The sequence below is a fragment of the Carassius carassius genome, chromosome 35, assembly GCF_963082965.1.
Source record: "Carassius carassius chromosome 35, fCarCar2.1, whole genome shotgun sequence".
NCBI classification, from domain to species: Eukaryota; Metazoa; Chordata; class Actinopteri; order Cypriniformes; family Cyprinidae; genus Carassius; species Carassius carassius.
Genome location: NC_081789.1, coordinates 23,924,578 through 23,946,405, shown reverse-complemented (window position 1 = coordinate 23,946,405; position 21,828 = coordinate 23,924,578). Strand labels below are relative to the sequence as shown.

Sequence of the window (21,828 nt, the reverse complement as noted above, 5' to 3'; positions counted from 1 at the left end):
CTGATGGTTCTCACGGCAGCGTTCAGCCGTGGATGAGGACTGGCTTCCTGTGTGGGGATTTCAAGTGAAACTTTTCTGCCAGTGTAGCTCCTGGTGGAATAGCGGTGATAATTATTCTCTGTTAGTCTGTGTTCCGTTTAGCTGGTTTTATGGTAATGCGTAATTGATTAGAATGCAAATTACCACAAGAATTTGTAATGTGGCGCTTCAAATTTCTAGCAGACGTCAATGAGTGCGTCTCAGGGCTCCGAAGCAATTCGAGTTACTAGTTAGAATTATTCTCCTGCAGGAAATGGAAAACAAATAGAGGAATAACTCACATGTAGGGCTTCAGTAAACTACTTCTTTCACTTAAAATTACTGAAATGTACCGGCCTACACTACAAAATATAACTGGCATATAACATGGTTCATTGGCTCAGTAGCTGTTCAGATAAATAGATAGATAGATAGATAGATAGATAGACAGACAGACAGACAGACAGATAGATAGATAGATAGATAGATAGATAGATAGATAGATAGATAGATAGATAGATAGATAGATAGACAGATAAAGAGGCTTATTATATTTAAGAGAAACTAAATAAAAAAGTTTTGATATAAAATAAACATTAAATGAAATTAAATTAAAAAAAAATTAAAAAAATTATTTTACTAGTTACCAGGGCATAATTTATTTTAATTTAGTTTATCTTGATGTACTAAACCAACAAAAATAAATAAATAAAAAATTAAATAAATAAATAAAATATAAATATAAAAACAAAAAGAAATCCTTCCAAAAATATTTTTTACAAAGCAACAATTTGAACTAAAATTAAAATAGAAAATATAAAAAACTAGAATAAATAAATAAACTGATAATAATAAATGATCTCTTAAAAATGAAAAAAAAAACGCTAACATTTGAACAAATGAAAATGGAAAAAAATATAAAAACTGATTAAAAACATTAACACAACTGCAATAGTGTCTCTCAGTGGTACAAAAATAATACAGAAATACTAAAGTTGACACTGAAATAATGCTGTGTATGTGTTATATATATATATATATATATATATATAAATTTTGCAATGTAAGCCTGTCGAATAAAAGTATTAATCTCTTTCAAAATAAAAAGCCTAATAACCCTAGATTTATTTTTAAATACTAATAAATAAATACACAAAATTGCTAAAACTGTAACCAAAATTACAATGAAAAAAACTAAATGATAGAAACGGATTCAAAATGTTAATATAACATACCGTTTAAAAAAGCACAATCTGAGAGCTGAATCAAAGGGTGTTATTTAAAGATGCAGAGATTGATACGGTTTTGTTGTCATGTTTCAGTTTGCTGCCTGGGTGGATGCAGTGGTGTTCGTCTTCAGCTTGGAGGATGAGATCAGCTTCCAGACAGTTTATAACTACTTCCTGCGTCTCTCCAGCTACAGGAACACGGCAGAGGTTCCCATGGTGCTGGTTGGGACGCAGGGTGAGTCACAGCACATCACTGACTCTATTATACTTCTACAGTAGAACACAGAATGCACCGAATTTGATGTGCACTTGTTTTTATTAAATCCTCCATGAAAGTCTTGCACTTAGTCATACTCTGAAGCTGCCGAAATGCTACATTCGTCTTGCTTTAACAAAGCAGCAGGATATGAAGTCTCATCTGCAGTGAGCTGAAAGACTCTCTTACACATTTGCCCAGTACTTGTATGCAAATTGCACTTTGATGAGACACATAATTAACAATTATGAGCATATAGATGCTGTACTGTCATTAGGTTTTTATCGAAGTGCGAGTTTAAAGGAATAGTACACCCAAAAATGAAAATGCTGTGTCTTATCCCATCTTATGATCTCTAGATGCCATCAGCGCTGCCAACCCGAGGGTGATAGATGACGCCCGGGCTCGAAAACTGTCCAACGACCTGAAACGCTCCACGTATTACGAAACCTGCTCCACCTATGGTCTTAACGTGGAGAGAGTCTTTCAAGATGGTGAGATGTTAACCAGTGTCTCTGAACACTTGACGTGTTTATCCTCAGGTGTGAGTTTACTAACCTGGTTTGCAGTTAATATTCTCTGTTCCTCATGACCTTTAGAGTTGACCTCTGTAAATGAAGTTCATAACTTGTCTTTTATATATAAATATGAATCAGTATTGGACTGAAGTATCTTTGTTGCTCCTGATCATTTTTGGTAATATTTTATTTGAATCCTTTGTAAGCATTAATTTTTTTTGTGAAAAACTTTAGGACAACAAATCTAACCCATTCAAGCCAGTGGAATTTTATCCATTTATTCAGAAGTGCATTTTTATAATAAATATATATTCTTTTAATATTAAAAAAAGATTTTCCATTTATTAATGTCATTTTTATGATTGAATTTCCTTTTTTATTATTATTATTGGTGTTGTTTTTGATGTTAATATATTTACAATAAAATAAATTATTAATAATAATAATAATATTAATAAAATAAAACATAATGAAAACAACAGTAATAATAACAATAACAAGGAAATCATTCTTATTATATTTACAGCATATTTTAATTGTTGTTATTGTTATTTAAACACAGACTAAAACTTTTTAATAAGCGAAAAATAACTTTCAATAGCAATAATTATTGTGATCAATGTTGGTGTTAATATAAAATAATAATAATAAATTATTATTATTAGTTAGACACAGGCTAAAACTTTTTAATAAGCAATAAAACATTTTTATTTACACTGTATAAACATAGTGATACAGTGATATATTCTTTAAAAAATATATTATTAGTATTATTGCTGTTGTTATTTTTATTATTGTATTAAGTACAAAAACCATAATATTAAAAATTATTATTGATGTTATTGTTATTATTATTTAGACACAAAAACTTTTTAATAAACAAAAATGAATTTCCAGTAACAAGAACTATTATCGTTGTTTTAAATATAATACTAATACTATTATAATGTTCATAAAGCAAGTCATGCTTTATTGTTGTAGTCTAATTATTATTTTTTATGTCGAAAACCAGATGTAAAGCAATAATTACATATCAGTTAAAATATTCATTACATGCTGTTTAGCATCATCATAAAACAACAATAGTGATCAATCTGTGAAGATTGGTATTGATCATGTATTTGAATGTATTAATCTTGAATGTGGTATGACTGTGAAAGGGGTATTTATTATTATATTATCAGTTTACTGTATTATATTATGTGCATCCTGCTGATTTTAAGGTTGGCTGTGAGACATTCTGAATGCATCTGACGTTCTGGATCCTGCTTTTATCTCCTCATCTAACGAAGAGCTTGTCGGTAGTGGTTAGTGCATTTGTTCCGAACATTCCTGAAAACCAGCTGGAATATCAGTGGCACTCTTGAGTTCTCTGATAGCGCTCTCTTCCGCCCACTGTCGTCATGTGTCATGAATGTATCGCAGAGTAAGCTACAGAAATCTGCCCACACATTTCTTTTGTGTCCCTCTAGCCGCCTGCCGGAGGTAGAGTGGTTTCACAGCACCAAGAAATACATATTACATAAGTATTTATCAAGCAGCCGCTCAGTAATCTGGTATTGCTGCTCTATATATCCGGTTACAGGGGCTGTGGTAATTCCAGCAGCTTTATTGCTCCGCAGTGTTGCAGTTTCCTCAGAGTTGTCAGGATGGATTTCTCTCATCCCTGTCTTTATTGCCGGGGTGTTGACGTTTGCTGTTTTCTCCTGTGTGTAATTGCCTCCTCGGGCTGCATTTGAAATAATTAAAAGACAGAGATGCGCTTGTTGTCTGGAGACGGTGAGCTGTTCGACTCTTTGAAAATGCAGACGGATCAACATCATCTCCACTTTGCCGGTTCTTTCACTTGTGTGCTGCTCGTTCTTCCTCTGTTACTTTGTTTTCTGTGAAAAGTAAAAGTGAATTATGTCGAGTCACTTGTTAAATGGCTGTAGGCACACTCTAAGTGTCCGGGGTTAACAGTTTCATGCAGTAAATCTGCACAAAATCACAGCTGGGGAAGAAACCTTATATGCGGCATTAGAACAAAAAATTGTAACATACTGTACATAAGTTTTGATCATCTCCCTACCAAAATAATATGCGCTCAATGTCATATAAATGTATCGCCATTTATGAATTATGTAAATTATTAAAATAAATTATATAAACAAATATATATAATATATATATATAATTAGGGATGCATAAATCGGAACCGGACGGTTTTTGCTTAAAATACGCGATCGGCAATCGGCCGGTTTTTGTGTTTTTTTTTCGGCCGATTTTTCCGGAAGTGTGCCCGCGTGCACATACTACATTGTAATCGTTTGCTATGTCATTTGTGTGAAAGTATTTCGAAATCTGTGCGCAGGACACGGGCAGCAGTTCAGCACTGGAAATGCAGAGCTTCATGTCTGAGGCACAGATAGCAGGAAGCGATCAGCCGTTGGTGTACTGGCGCACAAATAAGAGACCCTTTTCTGTGCGCACTAAAGCTGCACGAGCGTATACTGTACCGGTCTGCACCCTGAACACGAGTAGAATGTGAAGAGATGTTCAGCTCAACTTCTCATGTGTTGGATGAGAAACGAAACATTGTTTTTTTTGTTGTTTTTTTTGTAAAGTAGAACTTGCATACACGTTTGAAAAGCCAGAAGTAAACGTCAGTTCTGTATAGGATGATTATTTTTATTTTACCTTAAAATGACAGACTTAATTTGATTTAAAAATCACCTGCTGTAGCACACTGAAAAAAAGTGTTTCATTCATCCAATTAAAATTGTTTTAGGGTAATGATTCACATCTATATTTTTTTACTTGAGACAATAAGTTATTTATTTTTCTTTGGCTCAAGTAAAAAATATATATATTTGAATCATTACCCTATTTTTATTTTTTTTTAATTGGATGAATGAAACACTTTGCATCTTTGTTTTATTCGCACCAACATTATTTGATTTTTACATTTTGGAATAATGTATTAAATAGCATATTTTTATTTAGTCTCACTGGTAAAGAAATTTTTTTATCTGGCTCGGCTCGGTGTTCATCTCTCTCTTCACAGCAGTTCAGCCAGTGTACTGTTTGAGTAAATGAATTACTTCGGGATATTGTTTTATTTTAGCTCAGAGGGAGTGTCAGCCACATTAAACAAGTTAACAGCTTAAGTCATTTGTGGATTAATGCGTATTGGAGACGTGAACCGTTTAAAATGATTCAGTTCGATTTGGTGAACTGGTTCAAAAAGATCCGGTTACATCGAATGATTTGTTCGCGAACCGGATATCACAAACTGCTTTGTTTTGAACTCACTCACAACAGACACGGAAGAGAAGACAATGCTGAAAAAAGTCGTAGTTTTTGCTATTTTTGGACCAAAATGTATTTTCGATGCTTCAAAATATTATATCTGACTCTCTGATGTCACATGGACTACTTTGATGATGTTTTTCTTACCTTTCTGGACATGGACAGTATACCGTACACACAGTTTCAATGGAGGGACTAAGAGCTCTCGGACTAAATCTAAAATATCTCAAACTGTTTTCCAAAAATAAATAGAGGTCTTACGGGTTACTAAGTTATTAATGACATAATTTTGCAAATTGGGCGAACTAACCCTTTAAGGCCAGTTCTCTGTAGTTTCAACCCAATTCAAAAACAAAAGCTAAATGCTAATGTCTGTACCATCTATGTTTGTATTGAATGTAGGCTACTTACTGTGCAGCTACTGCCGTTAATTTCAGATGGTTACAGTTATTGTATTCAATAGCCAAAAGCCAGTTTGGCCTATTAAATACCAAATAAACATCTTGTTTATGCACACTTTCCTTCTTTCTTGTTTGTTGCTTAAAGATAAAAAAAACAATTGGAAATCGGTATCGGAATCGGCCAGTTTGCTTGTAAAGAATCGGTATCGGAATCGGCCATGAAAAATCATGATCGTGCATCCCTATATATGTTTTAATTTAATATTTTTTAAACTCAGTTTTGTATTTTATATTTAATATCAAACTAATATAGACTGTTCATACATTTTTATTCAGTGTGCAAGAGGTAGACAAATACTTGCATTCTTTACCCTATAATTTAAAATTTTTTTACTCTCTTGATGCTTGATCAAAAATACAGTAAAATTGTGGAATATTATTACAATTTGTCTGTTTTCTATCTGAAAATATTTTAACATGTCATTTATTCCTGTGATGCAAAGCTGAATTTTCAGCATCATTACCCCAGTCTTCAGTGTCACATGATCCTTCAGAAATCATTCTGATATGCTGATTTGATGCTTAACAAAAATGTCCTTTTTTGTTTATTTTTTCCTTTTTTTTTTTTTTTTTTAGAAAACATAAAGAACAGAATTAGTTTGAAACAGAAATTATAAATGTCTTTACTGTCACTTTTTATCTATTTAATGCATTGATTTCGTAGTTGTAATATTTATGATGTGTGATTGCAGTTGCTCAGAAAGTGGTGGCGCTGAGGAAAAAACAGCAGCTTTCGATTGGTCCGTGTAAATCTCTGCCCAACTCTCCCAGCCACTCGTCAGTTCCGTCCGCGTCCATCCCCTCTGTACACATCAATCAGGTGAGTCTGGGGCATTTGTGCTGATCTAGGATCAGCTTCAGTCAGCCAAAACCTGTCCTGAAGCAGCTAGCATGCCAACTGCAAAGTGAATTGCAACTGGCTAGTTGTTATTACGAAGGCACATATTTCAGTTCTGAAAATTTACCATGGTAACCATATTTTCCACAAAAATAGTTCATTATCATTTTTACTTTTAAAAAATTTCATCACAAATCAATTAAATAAAATTACAGAAATTTTAATTTATGGTTTTTCAACAGTAACAATAATTGTAGGAGCTATGATATTTAATGCAACAAAGGCATATGTGGTATCAGGACACAGTTTTATGACGTCTTGGTTCATACATGTACTTTCCTATTATTAAATTTATATGCATAGTATAAGTATGAGCATTGGGATGGAAGAATAGGCCTTTATGAACTATAAATAAACTAAAATATTTGCTGTCTGTCAAAAACCTAAAAAAAAAATTTGTGTACTGCATCTCTCTTGCTCCTTTCCTATTCTTAATTGCTTTTCCCCTTATCTATCTATCTATCTATCTATCTATCTATCTATCTATCTATCTATCTATCTATCTATCTATGTGTCTGTCTATCTGTCTATCTGTCTGTCTATCGTCTGTCTGTCTGTCTGTCTGTCTGTCTGTCTATCTATCTATCTATCGTCTGTCTGTCTGTCTGTCTGTCTGTCTGTCTATCATCTGTCTGTCTGTCTATCTATCTATCGTCTGTCTGTCTGTCTGTCTGTCTGTCTATCATCTGTCTGTCTGTCTATCTATCTATCGTCTGTCTGTCTGTCTGTCTGTCTGTCTGTCTGTCTATCTATCTATCTATCTATCTATCTATCTATCTATTGTCTGTCTGCCTGTCTGTCTGTCTGTCTGTCTGTCTATCTATCTATCGTCTGTCTGTCTGTCTGTCTGTCTGTCTGTCTATCATCTGTCTGTCTGTCTATCTATCTATCGTCTGTCTGTCTGTCTATCATCTGTCTGTCTGACTGACTGTTTATCTATCTATCTGTCTGTCTGTCTGTCTGTCTGTCTGTCTGTCTGTCTGTCTGTCTGTCTGTCTGTCTATCTATCTATCTATCTATCTATCTATCTATCTATCTATCTATCTATCTATCTATCTATCTATCTATCTATCTATCTATCTATCCCCATTCCCCCTCTGTTTGTTTCAGGCTGCTAATGGAGGAGGTGCGTTCAGCGATTACTCCTCCTCTGTTCCCTCCACCCCCAGCATAAGCCAGAGGGAGATGCGCATCGAGACGGTGGCCGCCTCCAATACTCCCACGCCCATCCGCAAGCAGTCCAAACGGCGCTCTAACATCTTCACAGTAAGTATGAGGCAGCTAATGCAGAGCACCACGCACTCCCACTACTGAGAGTGCTGGACTTCCCCTGACTGCAGATCTCCCAGAAGCCCCTGCTGCGTTCAGACAGCCAGTGAGCTAGAGAGAAGCTGTTTCTAGGTCTGCAGTGAGTGGATCTGCCCTTAGTTCTCATCACCCCCTTCCCCTCAAACCCAGGGCAGTGGAGGGCAAAGCCAGAGAGCGTAATGCCATCTCTGACCACAAGAAGGAGGTATGGAGCTTAGTGTAACCGAATCCCTCCTGCCTCTGCTACCACAGAAGTGCGTGACTACATGCTTTTTATAGCTACATATTTCAGTAAACGCGGGGAGGCAAGCATTAAACTGATGAGAGATGTTTGGTACAAGAAAAGGCGCTTAGATTTACGCTATTATTTTTGCCATTTTTATTTGCCTCGTCCTTTATATACACTGTAAATTTAAAAGCTTTACACCAAGGGAACTTAGCTTTTTATCTTCTCTGGATTTGAATACCTGCCCTCCCCGATACTGATATTTTCCCTGTGCCCTTCCTAATTTCACTGTGTCAATCAGCAAAATACCCTAGCAAGCCCCGGCCCCTTCTCGTCTTTGACAGACATTCACCTAGCGTGTCTTTCTGCTGGAGCCAGACAGAGAGAGAGGCAGAGCCACACACACACACTGTACTAGCAACACCACCATCTCCAATCTAACCAATCAAGATCCACCTTTGTCCATTCAGCCAATCACCATCCCTCACCCCAAATAACCAATCGAATTTGTCCCCCCCCCCCAAAATCTCCTCCTATCAGAAGGATCCCACAAGGTGATTGGCTGCGGCAGTGGCGGCTCTTGTGCTAGCGTCCCCTGTCCTGTTTCTCCCTCCCCCCTGCTAGGTCGTGTCTAACCCCGTCCACGTGAGACACGACGCTCTGCCGGTGCGCGTAATGGAGCCGAAGCACGCCACCTACCCCGTCTGGGTGTCCGAGTGGCAGAACGAGCGGGAGTTTCAACTCATGACCTTCTGAGGAGCCAGCCTCATGGTTTGGGCGGGAACAGGGGTGAGGGCTGGGAGGGAGAGTGGGAGGAGCCATACCAAGGAGGGTCTCTACGACGTACTGAAGACGGCTGGGAGATCTGGATTGGTTACTAATTTCCCCTTTCGACGACTTCTCTGACCAGTCATCTCATTGGCAAATGGATCATAATAGCCACTCCGAGCTAAATTTTTAGAAATAGCATGCGAAAAATGAGGAAAGCCTTTGTTTTGTGTTTGCTATGCTGAGTTTCTGGCAGCTTCTTTCAAAGTCATATACATATAATTTATGTTAGATATTATTTTAGCGTTCAAAGTCAAGAGTGGCCTTATAATCATAGTCTTTTGAGTCATAGTGAAAGAGTAAATTTGTTACCACTAGTAGAGTAAAGGATAGCATTTGGACAGTCATCTACAATGAAAGAAAGAAAAAATTATTATTATTACATATATATATATATATATATAGATATATATAGATATATATATAGATAGATAGATATAGATATATAAATGCTAGTGCCAATAGATTAAGGTAAGACTGAAAAACAAATGTAAGAATTTTTTTTTTGCAATCTGTAACAACTAATTTTGCTCCATACTAATTAAAAATAAAATATTTACATTTTAAAGAAAGCCATAATTAAATATTTTGTTAAAATGTTCTAAAAGTAATAATTCCTTTTTAAAACAAAATTAAAGAATAAAGCTCATGTTATTATTGAATAATATAAAAAGAACAGTTTGCCGATTTAGTAATATTTCCTGTCACCTCATAATTCATAACATTCTCTCATGAATATCATTTCATAAGTGTGTGTCTTTGCCACTAGATGTCAGCAGAGGACCGCAAACCAAGCACAGTGCTTCCATGATATTTAAAACAACCATTCAGATATTTTTGTCATTGGTCTAATGTGACGTCTGTTTATTTTCCATTCTGTGAGAGAACAGGAAGAGGGAAGGGGTTTCTTTTATTTCATTTCACTATTTTGCCCTGTAAAAAGCTAATAATCATACTACATCCGCCCTCATCTCCTATGTAGATGTCTACGCATTTTTGCGATCCATTGCTCCACCCCCCAAAACCCTTTCTGTCCACGCTCCCCGTGACCAAAGTGTTGAACTGTTTTTGTCGATATTTCCAGATTTGTTCTTCTGTTTCCAACCTTTCTTCAACTAAAAGGGCTTTCCAGCTTCTCCTCAATTAGACGAGCCCTTGGTGGTGGTGGTACGACTGCAATGCATTATGGGAGGCTGCTTTATTCCCCCTAATAGCCCGCATTGCATCGTGGGTATCACCATGGCTTTCTTGGACACTTGCCCCTTGGCAGCCATGGTTGAGTTTAAAGGACATTTGGTTGGACAGAAAAAGACAAATTTCGAACTTGCGTTACATGAACACACTGAACTGAATCATAATCAGTCATTTTACTGCTAAATGTTCTCCAACCCGGACAATAGCCATCAACAACGCCCTAAATTGCTTCGTATTTCAAACGGACAGAACTTTTGCTGTATTTCCGAACACTTTGCCAAGAGTTTCTCTGTTTCTCCTATTTATTTTCCTATTTATTGTCTTTCCTTTGAGTTCTGTGTCTGATGGGTTAGTTTAGCGAAGTCAGACTTCACACGGAATGCCACGAACCGCATCCCGCGTCTCCGTTTCATCTTTATTAACAAGACCGCGGCTTTGTGAACCACGTCATACTGGCATGTGATGCTAGTCGAGGTTTCTTGTTCGATAGCGTTCTTGTTCGATAATGCTGACCACCATTCTACTGTGAAACAAACATGATGTCACATGACGCCCTGAGACGTCACATTGCATTGTGATGCGTTTATAAAGCCGCTCGTTTAGTTGATGCAGGTGCAGCCACGGCGCACAGACGCGGTTTCTTCGCTCGGTGTGAAGTCTGAACAATATGAAGGCCTTCATAGACATAGAGAAGCATGACAGAAATGCACCGACTTGTATGAATGTAGTATCTATTTGTGACCCAGAGCCATTATTTTGTTTGATTGTTTTTGCCTATTCATTTTTTTTATTTCATGATGATGTGCTAGGATGAACTGTTCCATGCGTTGCACACTGTTTTTTTTTTTTATATCATTCAATAATGGACAAATATAGACTGCCGTATATCTTGTATTGAATTTGATTTCCAATGGTATTCTATAGAAAGTATATTCTATACATATATGAGATATATGAAACAGCGCCTCTTTAGTCAAACTCTCTCTTGTGGGAACTGCAATGTGTGGCTCTGCCTGTTGACTATTTCCACGTAAACCTGTGACTTGATTTGTATGGTGTCTGTATATATCCAAACGAAAAAAATAAACTGTTGAAAAATACACATTAGCCTAGTTTATTTGAGTCGATCATGAAACTTTATATCTCTCTCCATTTGTGAATGAGCGCCATAATGTTGTCTGTCGGGTGTGAGTGAGCAATCATGTTGCATTGTGGGTCATTTTGTATGAGAGGATTGATTGTTTAACATCTATTCTTTCCCTAATGCCATTTCCAGCTACTGAAAATGAAGGTTGCTTGAAATCCAGAAATGAAATGATGTATAAACTAACTTTTCTTTCTCCCGATTTTGCTTTGTTTTGAAATGTTTGTCAGTTTAACCCTAATTCTGAATCTTTTTATTCTCTTTGTCTGACCTGTTTATCGGATGTTTTAACAGGTGGAGGCTGTCAGAAAAAAGATGCACCATATTAACATCCTATTTTCTCCTCCTCTGCTAACCTTTTGTATATAAAGCTGCATTTAATGTTCTTGTATTGTTTGAATCTGATGCTTCAGTGGTTGGTAAAGCCACAGGGAGGCGCCAAAGATCACAAAAGAGCTCTTGGGGGGTTTAGTTCTGACTTCCTGTGTTTGTTTATTGGTCGAACTTGATATTTTCCGTTGTCGTTTTGTTCTGTGTGTCTGTCCTGGTCTGTGTAAATATATATTTCTATATACTGCACGTTCAATGTGCTGCTGTATGTTTGCACTGTTCTGCTTGCGCGTTTATTTGAGCCTCTTTCTTGCGATTTTGTGTTGTCCCCCACCACAAACACCAACACTCACTTCACACACACACTAGAGTTAAGGCACAACTCACACACACACACACACACACCCTCCCCACCTCCCTATGTGTCCCCAGTTTGTTCTGTGCACTGACATCTTGTCTTGTTTCTTTGCAGTCACGGAAAGCCAGTGATCAAACAAAGAGCATTGAGAGTAAAACTGACAGTATAGGGAGTGGAAGAGCCATACCCATCAAACAGGTACGTCACCGCACTCGTACACTCATTACATGAGGTAAGTACACTGTTATAAGGTAAAACTGTTGACTGGTTATGAGGATTAGTGAAATGACAATATCCTAAGGGTTTTTATTATGTGAATATGATATTAGTGTGTGTGTGTGTGTCAAACTTTTTAAAGACTTTGAAATGATAAACTTGATTATTTTAGGCTTTCTCAGTCAGGTTTCTTTGTGCCACCAACAGATGTCAGTGTAACACAGTTTAACTTTATGTTTGCTCATTCTTTTTTTAACCTGTGTTCTTAATGGTGGTAGTTGGTATGCAGATAACTGAATTATATGTATATTATTAAAATTGTATTATAGATTGTAATTATTTAGGTGATATGCATATGACAATAATTTGGTAACAAACAACATACTCTTTGCTTTTATTGTGAATCAGTTTCAACACTGTAAGAAATTGTCACTCTGTCTTTGGCCTGCTCTTCTCATGATGTGTTTGAATGTCCATAAACTTACATTTTACAAAATATTGTCTTTGAATCCTTATATTTCATATTTAGCTTTTATTTTGGTTTTATGTTGGATATATAATTTTTATAGTTTATATTTTCTTTAGTGTGTGTGTGTGTGCGTGTGTGTGTGTGTGTATATATATATATATATAAATTGTCTTTTTTTTGCCACATTTTGCCTTGACAAGGAAATCTGTGTTTGGTCCATTTGAGTATCCATGATTTTTTTTAAATATAATTTATGAAACTGTGTCCTTTAAAATGCCCTGTAAATTATTTTTTGCTTCTTTTTTCTGTTTGATTTCATTCACTGTGATATATAACTGGGTTTTTTATTTATTTGTTTTTTATTTTTATTTTTTTATAATGTACCGAAACTTTTGGCAACCTTTAACATTCATGAGAAACAAATGTTTAATATTCTTTACATTCTAGTCATGTTTTTTTATTGTATGGTTTTGAACAGAAATGCAATTCTGTTTAGCGAAATACCCTGACGTCTGACGTCAGAACGGACTAATGTGGTTTTGAGAGGATTCGTCTTGGTAATTAGCAGTAGTTCTTGACGGAGTAGCTGTCAAATATTTATTTTTCTTTACTAGAGATGTTCATTCATTTGCTCTTTTTTTAAACCTCTGATTCAATTTTCAAATTAACCCTAGCCTTAACCTTTAACCCCTGCCAGAGATTAGCATTGTCACATTGAACAGACATCAGCCCTGTGACAAGTGTCACATGCAACCTCTGACTCTAAGATAATCTGGTAGCACACAGTAGTTTACATACATTAAAAAAAAAAGAGTTTAGAAATAGTTAAATAATAAAGTAATTTTAAAGTAGTTTCCAGCTTTATTTAGAAATAGTCCCCATATAGTAGTTAAGAAGTAGTTTCTAAATAGTAGTTTACAAAGACAGTTTAGAAATCCTTTACAAATAGCAGTTTGGAAGTAGTTTAGAAAAGTAGTTTAGAAGCAGTTACCATAGTATATTCAAATATATCAAATACAGTAGTTTACAAAGGCAGTTTAGAAATAGTTTCCAAATAGTAGTTTATAAATAAGAAATAGTTTATAAAACCAATTTAGAAATGTTTTCATGAAATTATTTCCAAATAAAATTGTTCAGAATGATCTTCCAAATAGAAGTTCAGAAAAACTTTTCAAATGAGTTTAGTACTCATTTACAAAACTAGTTTAGAATAAGTTTACAAACACTAATTTCATACTAGTATAGAAATAGTTTACAAATAAAATAGTAATAGAAGTAGTTTACAAAGGTAGTTTAGATATAGTTTACTGAAGTGTTTTAGAAATTCTTGACAAGTAGTAGTTCAGAAATAATTTCCAAATAATGATATATAAATAAACTAGTTTGAAAGTAGTTTAGAAAACGTTTACAAATAAAGTCGTTTAAAAGTAGTTTGCAAATATTTTACAAATAACAGTTTACAAATACTAGTTTATAGAGTAAATAGATTAGAAAACAGTTTGCATAAATAGTTTGATGTTAAATAAATTTTGTAATTCAATGCGATTCTGCTGTGTGCTCAACGTTTACAAAAAAAAAATGTTTAGTAAGTAACTGAACTGCAGTTTGCATGAGGCAACTCAAAAGTAAATTGACCTGAAAAGTAACTTTATCTCAATTTCAATGTTATATTTATTTATTTATTTTACTAAAAAGTGTATAAGCAGTCAGGTGTATTTCACAGCATTAAGATGACGGGGGTATCGCGTCCCTCTCACAGTTAACATATCACACGTCTATATCCTCTCAGTCAACCTCCTTTACTTTACCTTCATTGTACATCAATTACACTCCAGCTTTAAAGATGATCCCTTTAAGAGCCGTCATTGTAATCTGTTTGTCTGTAGTGGAGAGTCACAGAGAGAGTAAAGGAGAGGAGGGACGCAGGCCATGCTGGGATACCTTTGAATGGAGCTGATTGCCCGGCCAGTCAAATGCACAGTCAAGAAGATCAAAGTGCCATGGGAGTATAATTACCTCCCACTGGGCAAATTACACACTGTGGACCCCCCGCCCCACCCCACACCCCTCCCAATCAGTAAAAATGGTAAATAAGGACAACAAAAGCAGTGATAGCTCAGGGGTGACACAGGGAGACTGTCAACACAAGGCTTTTGTGTTTAATCCCAGTAAGTTCCTCTTTCTTTCCCCCTCTGCTGACCACAGAACAGAGGCCGTCCTGATGATAGACGTGTCTGTTTGAGCTGCAGAGCTCTGTGTGTCTGTAGGTTTAGGAGATAGAGGACAGACAGGTGCGTGGGCATTAAATAAGGTTTTTGTGTATTTACGTTGGCTAAATGGAATGTAGGGCTTGGTTAAAAGGCATCTAATGTAATGTAAACTACATTTTGCATTACATTCGAAAGACTATTCTAATGACATATATGTCACATTCTTTCCCATTTTATTTTATTTTATTTATTTTTATATTTTAAGATTTAATCCTTTTATTTTATTTTTAACTTTAGCTTTAAGTGCACTAGCATAACGCCTTATTGCTTTTAATATAATATAATTGTATTTTTTAATTCCCATTATTCCCACAAAGGTGTTTCTCATTGAAATTTCTTATGCTATTTATATCTTATACTATTATTTTATGCTCCAAATTTACTGTAATGCAATTAATTTAAATCCTTTTTTATGATTTTGCACTCAAAATTTACTGTAATGCAATTTATTTAAATATATTTTATTTAAAATTTCTATTTTTATCCTGGCTTTACTGTAATGCAATTTATTTACCTTTTTTACTATTTTATATACTCAAACTTAACTGTAATGCAGTTTATTTATTTATCTCAAGGCAATACAATATACACGACCATGATTTATAATTATTTTAAAGTATAAATTTATGAAACTATAAATATATTATCTATTTATTTACATCAAATTTTCTATTCTTTTTTTACGCTAAAAATTTACCGTAATGCAATTTATTTACTTATCTTAAGGCAATACAACAAACACGTCCAAGATTTCGAATTATTTTAAGTAAAAGAAAAATTTCACTATAAACATATCATTTATTATCTTTTATCTTAAAATAAAAAAAATGTAACTGAAATGTAAAAAAAATTGCTTTACTGTAATTATGTCTTACAAAAAAGTACTGCGATGAAGCTTCAGTACACCGATGGTATTAGACAGTAATATGACCCTTTATTTAGATCTTTGACATATAGATTTATGATAACACAGACTTCATTAACAAATCAAACCAATCATGGTATTTCATGTTAACCTGGTAATTTTTGTAAGGAATAGGCTGAATGTGTTTTAATGATTTCAGAAGTAATGTATAATATCTGAATTATTAAAGTACACTGAGGTCATTTGTCAAGTTCCACAAATCCACCCCTCTACAAATTGCTTTACAGTCTTTTTATTGCTGCTAGACGTTCATATTTCTCTGCTTTAGCATTGATCTGTTTCATCACTGTGGGGTGTGATTTCACCGATCATGTGTATGCATCCATGACTGTTGGAAACAGACGTGACTTCTGTGACGTTCATGTACAAACAGAGGCCGTTGTCAGAAGAGGACGCCCGGCTGTCCTTTTCATTTATTTGAGTGGCAAACCAATAGCACTTCTGTAGGAACACAGGCATTATTGAACAAATAATGAAAGGCCAGTTCAGCTGACAGATGGCTACTGCTTCACAAATGACACTTCTAGTATAATGTCCATGATATATTGTGTACATCAAATACAGGCAAGAATACGAGTATGACCAAAGTACTCAACCACATCTTTCTTTACAATGATGTTACAGAATTGTTTAATCAGTCAGAGCTGGAGAAATTGCTGTGTTTGCGTATTCAATTTTTTATGCATCACTTATTTTATTCTGTTTTGTAGATTAACTGTTTAAATTCATATAAAATAAAATATACCAAGTCAGTATTCTATGCATTTCACTTTGCACTATTTTGTTAAATTTTCTGTTTTGAGTACTGTTTTAGGTATTTTTCTTTGCTATTTTAATTTTATGTATATATGCATAATTTTATATTGCTGTCATGTAGCACAGTAATCAGACAAAGGTGTAAAATTAAAAAACATTTTTTACTTTTTATTAAATAGAAAAAAGCAAAGTCAAATTTCTCAAATGCATAAATGCATTTAGAAAATGCATAAAATAAAATAGCAAAGAAAAATACCTAAAACATTACTCAAAACAGAAAATTAAACAAAATAATGCAAAGTGAAATTCAACATTTATACATAATTTTAAGATAATGACTTACATTTTTAATTTAATTTTCTGTTTGAGCTACATGAATGTAATAAAAATTTATTTTTACATATTTTATTTCACTCTATTTTATATTTTTTATTTGGCAGACTACTGTACAATTTGGTTTTTAACACTTTTTCTTTGCTATTTTATTTTATTTACTGTTTGAGCTTACATGAATGTAATATAAAATTATATGTCAGCTGTTCTTTGCTTGTTTTATTTTATTTTAGCATTTGAATGACGCATTTATCCAGATCGCATATGTTAAAAAGTAAGGTTTAAAGTCCTTTTCAGAGACTCTAACTCTGAGTAGATGGAGTTGTTTTAAGGCGAGAGAATATCTGTGTAGGGATCAGATCAAAGTGAGGAGAGAATTAGGACTTGATTGTCGGGTGAACACCATGAGACCCAGTTGACCCCGGGTCAGCACCTGATGTTTAGCAAGTAGTGTATTCTTCACGTGGATTAGTCCCCTTCGGGGTCGGGGCTGGCCGGTTAACACATCAGAGCCCCCCTACTCTCTCACTCCCAACAGGAAGTGGTAAAGAGCACAGGAGTCTTCCCTAATCCCCTAATTAAGCCAAAACAGGCCACCTAGACCCCCCCTTTGCTCCCTGTCGCCCAGCTCTGTGCACTTCCAGTCCTGGTCAGGTAGAGTTTGCCCTGGATCAGTGCTCAGTGAGTGTTTTTTTAAAAGAACAGCGGGGGATTGATGGTGAGGCCTTGAGCAGGGGACGGGACGGATGCGGGATGCTTTTGAAGAGCTGGGGATCACAGGCTCTGATCCTTGTGCTCACAGAGGTCCGAGAGAGTTCGCCGGCGCAACGGGTGAAAGAAAACACACTGAGTCCGTGCACAAATTGGATTTAGCCCCTGCTCTCCCCCCACAGCACTGATGTGAGGCCCTCACAAACTTTCATGAGCACAGTCACAGAGCCGGGGCCCAATTCAACCTTATTCATCAATGGAAAAGTTGTTCTGGACTGGAAATTTTATCAGAGAGTGGGATATTATTGTCACAAAGTTTTATATAATTTATTTTACCTACCTATTAGAAATTAAATGACTTTTTTAGAAATGTCATATATGGTTGAATTGATTTTCTATTATGAAAATGATTTATTATTATAAATTATTTTGAATGTTAATTCAAACATTTTTTTAATTTAGTACATCCCTTCAAAAGCTACAGAAGATGTTTCCCAGAAGACAAAATAAGTTACATTTACCCTGATTATATCCTGAAAATAAACAATAGCATGCATTTTGTATGAGCCCTCTTATTATGGTGAAATTATTACCATTTTGCAGATTCTGCAAGGTGTATGTAAACTCTTGATTTCAACTGTTTAGACACATTCACACATATTTTTTATATTATATGTGTTTTCAAAACTAGGAATTAAAAGTGAAAAGTTTTGTGGAGAGGTTACATGGACAAAAATATATATCTATTTATATAATTTTAATAACACATTTTATACAAGGAAATAATATTTCTCGGCAGCTTATATGGCAAAAATAGGAATTTGGGAAATTACTTTAAAATGTGTTAAAGTGTGAGTTTTTTTCTTCCAAAACGTAATGTTTTTCTAGATGCTATGCAGTTATTCTTTTTGTTGTATTATTTCTAATTTGTCGTTTTGGGTGAATCTTTTACTAAATCAATAAATGTAAAGCAGTGTTCACACCAAGAATGACAAGATCACTGATCAGATCACTGAAGAAAATTGGTTGCAAAAATTAGCATGAACAAACGTACATGAGAGGAACATACTAAAAATAAAACAAAGCAAATGTTCAGTGTGATGAGTTCTATAGGCATGCATTGTTTTGTTTTAACAGTGTGGGAATTGACTGTGAAAATCTACACTGTGTGTAAATAGGCCTTAAATGTATGCAAATGAGTGTCTGTGGCTAAGTGTAAATGAGTACATGAGGCTACACAGTGCTGCATGGGAAACTTGTCTCGACATCTGATCCATCTTTATACCAATCCTGAAAATGAATTATTAAAATAACCCAGCTGGTTATTATTCAGAGTGTGGGGAATGTTTTCTGGTTTGAAATCTCCTCATAACTGATTGTTTTTGTCTTGAACAGGGGATTTTATTAAAAAGAAGTGGGAAGTCACTTAATAAGGAGTGGAAGAAGAAATACGTCACTTTGTGTGACAATGGTCTGCTCACGTACCATCCCAGTTTACATGTGAGTATGCAGTCTCCTCTGCTGTTATGATATATCTCTGATTTATTCTGCTGAATTGGTTCGTCCTGATGATTCGGTAAACTGGTTCAAATAAATGATTCAGTGATTTGTGAATCACCAATCTTTTCACTCAGAAAATACTAGTAAATTTCACTAATAATTATTAAGAATTGGCAAATAATGCACTGAATGAAACTTGTTTTTTTTTAAAGGACTAAGAATGAAACAGTATTTTTCTTGTAAAATGTAATCCAATCATTTACATTTGCATTTAAAACTTCAAAAATGTTTTACAGTGTACAGTCAAAATATTAAAAATATGTCTTAAGTTCACAACAACAACAAAAAAATTCTAGAAAGTATATGAAAATAATGGAATACTAGAACTTAAATACTTACATATTAGAATAAAATTAAACACTATAAAATAATTAAATATCCAAAACCTTAATTATTAGAGTTGGAGTTGACTAAATCATTCTGGAACCAAATTGCCGTTTTAATGACATTTTTTGGATCAGGTAGACTAAAAAAACCTTTTTTTTTTTACAAAGGAAATATATATTTCAGTTTTTCTAAATGTAACTTTTAAAGTGGTCCTATTATGCTTTTTCAACTTTAGGTAGTCTGTAATGTTGCTGTTTGAGCATAAGAGAGATATGCGAAGTTACAAAGCTCAAAGTTCACTTCAAAAGGAGATATTTTATTTAACAGAAATTACTTTTTAAAAACTACAACGAATGACTTGTTTGGACTACAAATGGGATTTGTGATATCACAGATACCAACCAATGGGACGAGACCTGTTTGAGCTGCACTAGAGAAGGCAGCGAGTGTTATCACAGTGCCAGAGACACGCTAGCTTCCCCAAGGCAGATGAACTTAGAGTGGTAACAATCATCCGGGTTTAAATCGCGCTCAAATTGATTTGATTTTGACGCAATATTTACACTGAAGCTCGCAGCAGGCGTCAGCTGCTATCTAAAAGGGGCATAACATTTCCCAAGCAGGCGCTGAGTGCTGTCAATCACAACACACATGTTGCTAACCAGCTAACCAATCACAGCACATTTCGTATTTCAGAAGGCGGGCCTTCCTTTGATACAGGAACTATTCGAGCCGTTCATGCCAGACTGTGGAGAGCGGTGTTGTAATAAAGTAAAACATGTTAAAAAATAATTTGTTTTTCCAACAATCTAGTATGAGATCCTGAGTTTATTAATAATAATTTATTGTTCCAGATCATAAGGATGCTATTCTCAATTTTCTGAGAATGTTCCTAAAATGATCATCCTATGTTTTTGGCTTTTCATTTTATATACTTCATAGATTGTTTACAAATAAAGATATGATTTTTATTTGTTTTCGTGATTTTTTTTTTTCTTCTCTCTCTTTTTTGTTTTGGATTTTTTTTAAATAATGTTTATAAAAAGAACAACCTCATTATTTAATGTAATCAGAATGTTGCCTTTAGGTTTAGAGAATGTTCCTCTAATGTTGTTTTAACATCTGACTTGCTTTGCTGTCAAGTTATCATTCGTTCGAACACTTTTGCATAACAAAAAAACTGTTCACAAATCAGACCTCACATCCAGTTATTATGACGTTGACGTGGCAGAACGTTTGGGCCGGGATAGATTGTGTAGCATGATTTAATGAAATTTAATTTGAATGACTTCCAGTTGAATTCTAGTTCAGATTCAGTGTGAGCTATTTCGGAGGTATTTTCTAGGTTTCCAGTAAAACAGATGAGAGCCGGACCGGTCAGCTGCTCTCTGGTTGCTACTGCAGCGCATGTTTCTTACGGCACTCGCCGCAGGAAATCCTCAGTCCTTTCCGCACGGAACATTCATCTTTGTCAGAACCCCTGCGTGTTCTTAATTCCTCTGAAAATCCCCTCTCTCGGTTTCCCTGGCTCTCTCACACGTCCCTTCTCCACCGCTCCCCTCATTTGCATACATCGCAGTCACGCCTATCTTTGTTCTCGCGTTTCTCTGATGCTTTTAACACAGGTTAGTAATTAATAAGGGCTTCCTAATTAAGATCCACTCGAGAAGCGGCGTACCTTGACCATATGAGATGGGTTTCACGAGACACATTTAGCGGCCTCCACGGACTATGACCGAAATTAATATCTTGGCCAAACTCATGTCTCTTACATCAACCGCATGTTTATTAGCGATATAATGCGCATCTCATGCCAGCGATGTGTGTAATAGGCACGCGATGCCACGGGCGTCGTAATCGTTAGAGACGTTTGGGTTTGGACACCTGTGGACCACTCGTTTAGTTCAACGAGAAAGACAGGGGGAGAGAGAGAGATGCACAGAAAGACGGTTTAATTTTGTGCCGCAGCCAGCCGAGCTATCCCACAATCCCCTTCTGTTAATTCTGTCTGCTACATCAATTAAATTGTTTGTAGAAACTAATTGAATATGGCTTAATCACACATCTTAATAGCTTTCTGCGCCTCAAACTGGCTGTTAATTCCAGCAATAAAATGGAATGAGAGCGCTCACTGGGTAATTAGTACTGAGGCTTTTGAAGAAATTAGTGCTTTATGGGGCGCAATAAAAGTGAAGAGGAGTT

The 21,828-nt window shown here is 35.2% G+C and overlaps 1 pseudogene; it reads left to right on the top strand.

Moving 5' to 3' along the window:
- The window catches only part of LOC132116278 (arf-GAP with GTPase, ANK repeat and PH domain-containing protein 3-like), a 98,955-nt pseudogene that overhangs the window by 21,792 nt on the left and 55,335 nt on the right, over positions 1-21,828 (top strand).